Raw genomic sequence first — 10,861 nt, 5'->3', positions numbered from 1 at the left:
ACACAGAGCATTACACTCACCTGGTGATCAAGAATGTGCAACACAGAGTACTTGGAGGAAAATACAGAGTCAGACTGCACAATCACTTTGGTAAAGCTGACACACTCATCAATGATGAAATCCAAGGTACTTTACACTGAATTAGAACAAATCTACAAATTGCTTATGATCTACAATATGTTTTACAATGTGACTACAAACAAATTCTGACTAATTTACTTATTGTTTTCAAGTAAACCTGCAATGCCTGAAGGTCCCATCGTACTTGATGCCCTTTTGAAGAACTCTGTGATTATTAGCTGGAAACCACCAAAAGATGATGGTGGATCAATGATCACAAACTACATTGTGGAGAAGCGTGAAGAGAAGGAGGGCGATTACTGGACACTCGTTTTTCTCATCCATCACAGGCACAAACTGCCGTATTGCCAACCTTGTTGTAAATGCTGGGTACTTCTTCCATGTGTATGCTCAAAATCGTTATGGAAACAGTGAGCCACTGGAGATCCCCACTCGCATCTTTGTCAAGAGTTCAATGGGTAAGTTGAGTCTCACAATATAGTTACAGTACAAGATCATGTATTTGTACAAATATGAGATTAACAACGTTTTGGATCCCTACTAACGTTATGATGTTATATTTACAGATAAACCTTCACCACCACTGCTGGCAGTCGTCTCTGGTGTGACTAACCTTTCCTGTGTCGTGTCCTGGACGCCTCCTCTCACTGAGGGTGGCTCCAAGATCAAGAGCTACTGCCTTGACAAGAAGGAGAAGAAGGGTGAATGGACACCTGGCACTACTGATGAAATCAAATCCACCATCTTCTCTGTCAAACGCCTCACTGAGGGATGCGAATACATCTTCCACGTGAACTGTGAAAACTTTGCAGGAGTGAGTGAATGGAGTGTGGAATCTGAACCAGTCGTTCCAAAGATGCCTGTTGATGTCCGTGCTCCCGCCTTCAAAGAAGAACTGAGTGTCAAATAAAAGTTTGCAAGATCACAGGACAACCCAAGCCTGTTATTAAATGGTGCAGATGTGGCAAGGAGATCCAGTCTGATGGAAAGAAACTGAAGATTCAAGAGCTCAAGGGAGTCTATCATCAACTGGTTATCTCTGCTGCTGATGAGGAAGACTACTGTCTACCATATCAGAGCAACCAACCTGGGAGGATCCATCTGCATCACTGTCTCTCTGGATGTTGAAGGTAAGATCACTAATGTGTATGCAATAATACTTACATAGTATACAGTACATGTAGAATTGTACATTTACATGAATACAATTCCATGTATTTGTTCCACCTATAAAGAATATTATCAGTACATTTATAATACTTATTTGTTTGGTACTTATGATGTGAAATCATAAGAGGCAATCCCTGCCCTCCGTGGAGAAATGTTGAATATCAAGATTCCATTCAGTGGCAAACCCGATCCTGTCATCACCTGGCAGAAGGGACAAGACCTCATCGATAACAACGGATACTACCAAGTCATCGTCACAAGGTCATTCACATCGCTCGTGTTCCCCAACGGAGTTGATAGGAAGGATGCTGGTTTCTACATCGTTTGTGCCAAGAACAGATTTGGCATTGACCAGCAGACAGTTGAACTGGATGGTGCAGACGTGCCCGACCCACCACGTGGTATCAAAGTAAGTGATGTTTCAAGAGACTCAGTCTCTCTGAGTTGGCAAGTACCTGCTAATGATGGTGGAAGCAGAGGAACCAGCTACGTTGTGGAGAAGTGTCCCACAACAGCTGACTGATGAGAACGTGTTGCCCAGGCTCATGATATTCGCTACACTGTCACCTGTTCGGAGGAACCAGGTACCAGTTCAGAGTGATAGCCTAAAACAAATTTGGTCAAAGTCAACCATGTGAACCAAGCGGTCCCGTTACAACAAAGGAGTCCTTGGCTATGGCAGCGAGGTTAGTGACAGAGATGTTCCCAAGCAAAAGGCTCCCCATTCAAGTGCCAAGAATGTGCATAACAAGTACATGATTGCTGAGAAACTGGAACGTGGCCAGTTTGGTATCGTTCACCGTTGTGTTGAGACCAGCTCTGAGAGGACATACATGGCCAAATTCCTCAAGGTGAGGGGTGCAGATCAAGCATTCATCAAGAAAGAAATTGCAACACTGAACCTGGCCAGACACAACAACTTCTTGTGTCGTCGTGAGTCCTTCGACAGCACTGAGGAATTAGTCATGATCTATGACTTCGTCTCAGGTCAAGACATCTGTGAATGCTTCGGCACAGGAGACTTCGAGCTGAATGAGCGTGAAATCGGCAACTACATCAGACAAGTATGTGAAGCTCTTGAGGTCTTCCACGACAAGAGTCATGGTCACTGACATCAGGCCTGAGAATATTGTGTACACCACAAGAAAGGGCAGTAAAGTCAAGATCATTGAGCTAGGAAAGGCAAGACACCTGACTCCTGGCGACCAGATCAAGGTTCAGTACACTGCAGCTCCTGAGATTCACCAGAATGACATGGTCAGCAGTGTTACAGACGTGGCCAGTTGGTGTTCTAGTCTATGCCCTACTCAGTGGACTCAATCCATTTACTGCCGAGAATCCTCAGCAGATGATTGACAACATCTGAAATGCTGAGTACAGTTACGACGACGAAACATTCAAGGTGCCTACTGTTGAAGCATTAGACTTTATCAAGAGTGAACTGAAACACATTGAGTTTGAAGAACAAAATAGAACCGTGAGGAAAGAGAGAACTACAACTTTCCATGTGGCAGGTAGCCTAGTGGTTAGAGTGTTGGGCGATCTAGTAACCGAAAGGTTGCTAGATCGAATCCCCGAGCTGACAAGGTAAAAATCTGTTGTTCTGCCGCCGAACAAGGCAGTTAACCCGCTGTTCCTAGGCCATCATTGTAAATAAGAATTTGTTCTTAACTGACTTGCCTAGTTAAATAAAGGTTAAATAAATACAAATGTGGCAACTAAAACTGAGGGGAGAAGGTCACCCACATCTGAAAAAACCTGCCCACGTTCCCCTGGTCCTGTTGCTACTGCCAGATCAGCCTCCAGATCCAAGGTGGAGACCTTGCAGGTGGCCAAAGTTGACTACCTAGCAAGGTATGAGTCAAGAAAAGCCATTCTGAGATCTGAGAGGAGATCAGTAGGAAGGAAGGAAGGAAGGAAGGTGTAAGTATGCAGCCCTTCAGCCTTGACCATACCCCATGAGTCACTGTGAGGTTGCGTTCCCACTGTGTGCCATGTGGTCAGCATGCTAAATTTACACTGACAGTCCAATCAAAGCCAACCGCTGAGGTGAAGTGGTACCATAATGGAAAATTGATAACAGAGAGCAGGAGGTACTGTATGTCCAACCTGAGTGGAGTTCTGTATCTTCAAATTCTTGACTGCACCACAGAGGACAGTGGCACTTATCGCAGTGGGAGAATGCTCAGACTACGTCGCAGGGATGGGAGAGTATTCTAGCTATATGGCACCTTGGGAAGATGAGGAACCAAACATTCTCCTCGAAGACAGTTGAAACACATGAAACACACGTGGAGTAGTCCAGCACCTTTGTATGTAAGAAGACTACTGTGCCCGCAACAATCCTGAAAAAACCACAGTCCCTTACCTAAACGAGGGAGAGACTGCCAGATTTGCCTGTGATGTTGATGGTGAACCGGTGCCAACTGTGACCTGGATGCACGAGGGACAAATTATCGGATCATCTGTTCGCCACCATGTCACTACAGAACAGTACAAGTCTACTTTTGAAATCACTTCTGGTGAGGTGTCAGACAAAGGCAGCTACTCAATCGCGGTGGAGAACTCTGAGGGCAGCTAAGATGTACACTTCAGCTTAACCATCTGCTGATTGGAAGCCAAAGAGGAGGGCTCTTCTACAGTGACATACTCAGACAAAGAAATCCCCTAGTCCAGTCATGTCTCCACTAAGAGTGAAGTCTCCTGAATCAATCAGCTCTCCATAGAGAGTAATGTCCCCTACAAGCCCTACACCTAAATCACCCACTGAGAAAGTCACCCTCAAAACAAAGCCCTCCATCTCATCTGGTCTTCAGGACATGACTGCATCTGCAGAGTCCATCATCAAGCTGACAGTGAAAATGACTGGAGATCTTAAACCTGAGATCTCATGAATGAAGGATAGAAAGGTCATTTGATTTAATCACATTTGATTTAATAGTCACACTTACTACATTTCGAATTTACATTTGAAAGGAAATAAATATAGGTTGAAATATAACCTTTTCACTTTCTTTCTTTTTTCATTTGCAGACACATTCACGGTGGAAAATATAACATTTATGAAGAACATGATTCGGCACACCTTGAAATCTATGAATCTGGGGCCTCTGATAGTGGAGTTTACAAATGCACGGTCACCAATAGGTCTGGGTCATCATTCACAAGCTGCATTGTCTCTATTCAAGGTATTATTACTCTATATTACTCAATGTAGGAATGATTTATCATAATTGAAGTCCCGTTCTGGTGAAATTATCTTTATATTATGTATTCAATCAATGTATATCTTGTCTTGTATCTATAAACCTTATAATTCTGCACATGACCTAATATGTAATCAATGTATCTCTTTATCTGTCTTAGCTTCAAACAAAACTAAAGCACTTGCAACAAAAACAGAAATCTCAGAGCAAGTTATGAAAAAGGAAATTGTCTACGGAGAAGTTGAATCTGACACAGAAATCAAGGCGTCCCATACTCAAATGGTCATGCCTGAAGGTCAGTCTCTCACCCTGAGAGCCAACATCCCTGGAGCTTCAGATATCAGATGGATCTTGAAGGGAATGGAACTGGCCAACTCAGAGGACTACAGATATGGTGTGTCTGGAAACAACCATACAATGTTCATCAAGAAGGTCAGCCAATACAAGCAGGGGGTCATCACATGCGAAGCCAAAACCGAGCATAGCCCATGCTCGGTTTTGGCTTCGCATGTGATCAAGTGCCAGTTTGACACCACTGTCACTGAAGCACAATCAGATGCACCATCATTCCTTGTGCAGCCACATTCTCAGAGTGTCAACGAAGGACAGAAAAATCAAGTTCACATGTGAGATTGCAAGAGAACCTGCCCCTGAAATTGAGTGTCTTAAAGACAACATCATGGTGAGTAGGCTACAAAGAGTTTTGTAAATAATGTTTGATTTGATTTCTTCAATTCAATACAACAGAATTGTATTCATCCCATCAGGGGCAATCACAAAAGGCAAGTCTGGATACAAATATCACTAGATACTTTAATAATAAAAAACACAAACTAATATTTTATTCTGTCTCTCTCCTTACAGGTATCTATGACCTCAAACAGGAAACTGAGCTGTTCAAAAAATGTATACACTCTGGAGATTATTGAGGCCACAGTTGCAGACAGTGGCAAATACACCATCAAAGCCAAAAACAAATATGGACAGTGCTCTGGAACATCATCTATCAACATCACCAGTAAGTTATCAATCTTTTATCAATCCATTGTTTAATTAAAAGCTTACAGTACATTGTGATAATGCAAAGCTTTCCCAAGTTTTATGAAAAATGTAACTTGAGTCGCTAAATTTTACTAATAGCTTAAATTAAAGACTAAGATTTCATTTTCCTAACCAGTATTTTCCATGTGTTATTTGTTTATATTCATACAGATGGTCTTGAGTATCTCCATTGAGAATTGACCATTTAGCCATATACCTCGTCATTTGCATTATTCGCACAGCTCTTGTTCAAGAACCTGCCAAAATGGTTATAAAGGAGCAAAGTGCTGCTGCTGCCAGCTTGCACAGTGACAGTTTCTCGGCCACATCAGTCCATATGGCTGAAGCATCAATGACACAAGAAGGCTATTTCCAAAGCCAATTTGAAAGCATATCTGCTGCTAGCGTGTCCGCCATAACATCTGAATCAATGGTATCCATGAGCTCCAGCAGTATCACGGAAATGTTAAGTGAAATGATGTCAAGTCATGCTATTTCAACTCATGGCTCCTCAATGAGCTCTCTTATTCATGGTGGCGGAATACAGTGGGGGGAAAAAGTATTTGATCCCCTGCTGATTTTGTACGTTTGCCCACTGACAAAGAAAGGATCAGTCTAGATTTTTAATGGTAGGTTTATTTGAACAGTGAGAGACAGAATAACAACAAAAATATCCAGAAAAACGCATGTCAGAAATGTTACAAATTGATTTGCATTTTAATGAGGGAAATAAGTATTTGACCCCCTCTCAATTAGAAAGATTTCTGGATCCCAGGTGTCTTTTATACAGGTAACGAGCTGAGATTAGGAGCACACTCTTAAAGGGTGTGCTCCTAACCGCAGCTTGTTACCTGTAAAAAAGACACCTGTCCACAGAAGCAATCAATCAATCATATTCCAAACTCTCCACCATGGCCAAGACCAAAGAGCTCTCCAAGGATGTCAGGGACAAGATTGTAGACCTACACAAGGCTGGAATGGGCTACAAGACCATCGTCAAGCAGCTTGGTGAGAAGGTGACAACATTTGGTGCGATTATTCGCAAATGGAAGAAACACAAAAGAACTGTCAATCTCCCTCGGCCTGGGGCTCCATGCAAGATCTCACCTCGTGGAGTTGCAATGATCATGAGAACGGTGAGGAATCAGCCCAGAACTACACGGGAGGATCTTGTCAATGATCTCAAGGCAGCTGGGACCATAGTCACCAAGAAAACAATTGGTAACACACTACGCCGTGAAGGACGGAAATCCTGCAGCGTCCGCAAGGTCCCCCTGCTCAAGAATGCATATACAGGCCCGTCTGAAGTCTGCCAATGAACATCTGAATGACTCAGAGAACAACTGGTGAAAGTGTTGTGGTCAGATGAGACCAAAATGGAGCTCTTTGACATCAACTCAACTCGCCGTGTTTGGAGGAGGAGGAATGCTGCCTATGACCCCAAGAACACCATCTCCACCGTCAAACATGGAGGTGGAAACATTATGCTTTGGGGGTGTTTTTCTGCTAAGGGGACAGGACAACTTCACCGCATCAAAGGGACGATGGACGGGGCATTGTACTATCAAATCTTGGGTGAAAACCTCCTTCCCTCAGCCAGGGCATTGAACATGGGTCGTGGATGGGTATTCCAGCATGACAATGACCCAAAACACATGGCCAAGGCAACAAAGGAGTGGCTCAAGAAGAAGCACATTAAGGTCTTGGAGTGGCCTAGCCAGTCTCCAGACCTTAATCACATAGAAAATCTGTGGAGGGAGCTGAAGGTTCGAGTTGCCAAAAGTCAGCCTCGAAACCTTAATGACTCGGAGAAAATCTGCAAGGAGGAGTGGGACAAAATCCCTCCTGAGATGTGTGCAAACCTGGTGGCCAACTACAAGAAACGTCTGACCTCTGTGATTGCCAACAAGGTTTTGCCACCATGTACTAAGTCATGTTTTGCAGAGGGGTCAAATACTTATTTCCCTCATTAAAATGCAAATTGTTTTATAACATTTTTGACATGCGTTTTTCTGGATGTTTTTGTTGTTATTCTGTCTCTCACTGTTTAAATAAACCTACCATTAAAATTATAGACTATCCTTTCTTTGTCAGTGGGCAAACGTACAAAATCAGCAGGGGATCAAATACTTTTTTGAACAGAGATCTTCTGTTCAATCTGACAATTAATCTGGATGGTTGTACAGTCGTCTCAAATAAAACTGTGAAGGACCTCGGTGTTACTCTGGACCCTGATCTCTCTTTTGAAGAACATATCAAGACTGTTTCAAGGACAGCTTTTTTCCATCTACGTAACATTGCAAAAATCAGAAACTTTCTGTCCAAAAATGACGCAGAAAAATTAATCCATGCTTTTGTTACTTCTAGGCTGGACTACTGCAATGCTCTACTTTCCGGCTACCCGGATAAAGCACTAAACAAACTTCAGTTAGTGCTAAATACGGCTGCTAGAATCCTGACTAGAACCAAAAAATTTGATCATATTACTCCAGTGCTAGCCTCCCTACACTGGCTTCCTGTTAAGGCAAGGGCTGATTTCAAGGTTTTACTGCTAACCTACAAAGCATTACATGGGCTTGCTCCTACCTATCTTTCCGATTTGGTCCTGCCGTACATACCTACACGTACGCTACGGTCACAAGACGCAGGCCTCCTAATTGTCCCTAGAATTTCTAAGCAAACGGCTGGAGGTAGGGCTTTCTCCTATAGAGCTCCATTTTTATGGAATAGTCTGCCTACCCATGTGAGAGACGCAGACTCAGTCTCAACCTTTAAGTCTTTACTGAAGACTTATCTCTTCAGTAAAGCAGTAGTTTATGTGCCGGGGGGCTAGGGTCAGTCTGTTTCATCTGGAGTATTCTCTTGTCTTATCCGGTGTCCTGTGTGAATTTAAATATGCTCTCTCTAATTCTCTCTTTCTCTCTTTCTTTCTTTCTCTCGGAGGACCTGAGCCCTAGGACCATGCCTCGGGACTACCTGGCATGATGACTCCTTGCTGTCCCCAGTCCACCTGGCCATGCTGCTGCTCCAGTTTCAACTGTTCTGCCTGCGGCTACGGAACCCTGACCTGTTCACCGGACGTGCTTGTTGCACCCTCGACAACTACAATGATTATTATTATTTGACCATGCTGGTCATTTATGAACATTTTAACATCTTGACCATGTTCTGTTATAATATCCACCCGGCACAGCCAGAAGAGGACTGGCCACCCCTCATAGCCTGGTTCCTCTCTAGGTTTCTTCCTAGGTTTTTGGCCTTTCTAGGGAGTTTTTCCTAGGGAGTTTTTCCTAGCCACCGTGCCTCTTTCACATGCATTGCTTGCTGTTTGGGGTTTTAGGCTGGGTTTCTGTACAGCACTTTGAGATTTCAGCTGATATACGAAGGGCTATATAAATAAATTTGATTTGATTTTGATTTGATTTTTCCCCCACTGTATAGTGTACTGTATCTAGAATTAGTATAGTCTTGAGTTTGTTGTTCTTCTGCTTTAAATAACAAGTAGAGAAGATGACATGTTAATTAATTCCTTTCTTTTTTTATTATTGCTTGTAGCTCCCAAAATCGAATCTCTCCCAGAGGATATCAGCATTGAGCCAAGAAAGACTTTGAGCGTGTCCTGTGCTTTCTCTGGACACCCAACACCTGAGATTGAGTGGGTCTGCTCAGGGTGAAGGAAAACGATGCCGGAGCGTACACCCTTAAACTGTCCAACGAGCTTGGATCTGCCATGGCAACTGTCAACATTCATATTCGGTCCATGTAAAAAAATACTTTCATAATTTCCTTCCCCCATTTCCCCTCCTCCAGTACCTTTTTATTTATTGAATTAGCAAAAGTAATCTTTACTTGATAAAGACCTGGATTTATGTTCTTGTAAAAAAAAATATGTTTATATATATACCAAACTTGACTAACTAAGTCTAAAGTTGTTATAAAATGTGCCATATTGGATAATTATGACTAGGATTTTGTTTTACCACTTTTCTGTGACATGTACATAATGTATATAGCTGAATTTAACGGTTATGGAAAATGTATGCATTGCTATTTTTGACAATATTAACTGAAACAAAAATAACTAAATGTTTTAACAGGAGAAAGTTTCACATTAAACGAATACCCTGTTAAACCTGAAACTAAACTCTGTGCCTCAACAAAAAGTTGAAGTCTTAAGATTGCCTCAACAGGTAGAGAGGCTCCCTGTTGAAGTTGACTAAATCAGAGAAAGACAATGTTATGCACTGTGCATCTGTGTGTGCAATATTACAAAAACTCCTATGAATTGTAACATGATCATAAGACTGAGTGCTGTTTGCATAAACCCTCAGGACAACTAGGCATTGTGTTCTGACTGACTGTCATAACCACCATTTTAATGACATGCTCAACATGTGAGCAGCCTGCACTTTGTGTGCTGTTTTTAGGTGCACTGTTTCTGGCAATGGACAGTTGGCTTTTTAAAACGTAACAAAACCTGGCCATTTAAAAACAAAAGTAAATTCAAGTACTTCGTTGCAGAAGCAGTGCCACCTCTAGGAGGATTGCTAGGTAATATTTTGTGAGTGTGTTTTAGTTTTAGAATTTCACCTTGTCAGTAGTCAGGGTAACCATCAAGTGAATGCACCACGGTGATACCATCTACCGTGAAACAAAGAAAGCAAAACACATTACTAATAATGCCCTGCACTTTGATTTAACTGAGTCTATTGATGTAGTATAACTACTATACTCATCCTTGAGTTTTGTTACCGATTTAATAAAGCAGTATTTCAGCACTAGTGAATCACTGTTTCTTTATTTGCCTCAATTACGTGTGTTGTTGTTCAGTTTCCTTTCCTTATCAATGATTCCACCACTTTTACATTATCAAAAATAACAAATAACCATTAAGGTAAACGGGGAAATAATAAATAAAGTATGTAACAATCTATAAGGGTCAATGTCATATACAACTGTGATTGAATGTTTCATCCACACAAATTAAGTAACTTTACAGCGTTGAGCCAAATATCAGCTGCCCTCTGTCTGAACAAAGACTGACCAAATACCCAGGTTAAAAAGGCAAAGTGCTGTTCAAACAATAACAAAGCAACACCCCGCCACTTGTTTTGGTAAACAGCTGAGGGGTGGAGCTGGAGAAATGTTACTACTCTCAAATTCATAGACAAGAGCTATGGATGCAAGGACTGACCATCCATGAGGTCAACAAAATGATGGTTTTAACATTGACATTGTTTACAAACATTGGAGTAAAACAAGCTTATATGTTGGGTTCTGATGGGGTGTGACAGTTGAACCAAGCTCACAAGACAATAAGTTATATTCTTCAGGAATCAATAGTTATATATCAACAAAACATC

At 42.0% G+C, this 10,861-nt stretch overlaps 1 pseudogene; it reads left to right on the top strand.

Moving 5' to 3' along the window:
* The first annotated feature begins 1,402 nt into the window (after positions 1–1,402).
* LOC115160517 (myosin light chain kinase, smooth muscle-like) lies at positions 1,403–9,269 on the top strand (annotated as a pseudogene).
* The last annotated feature ends 1,592 nt before the right edge of the window (positions 9,270–10,861 follow it).

Source organism: Salmo trutta, chromosome 24 (genome assembly GCF_901001165.1).
Source record: "Salmo trutta chromosome 24, fSalTru1.1, whole genome shotgun sequence".
NCBI lineage: Eukaryota > Metazoa > Chordata > Actinopteri > Salmoniformes > Salmonidae > Salmo > Salmo trutta.
This window is presented reverse-complemented; position numbering and strand designations above follow the sequence as displayed.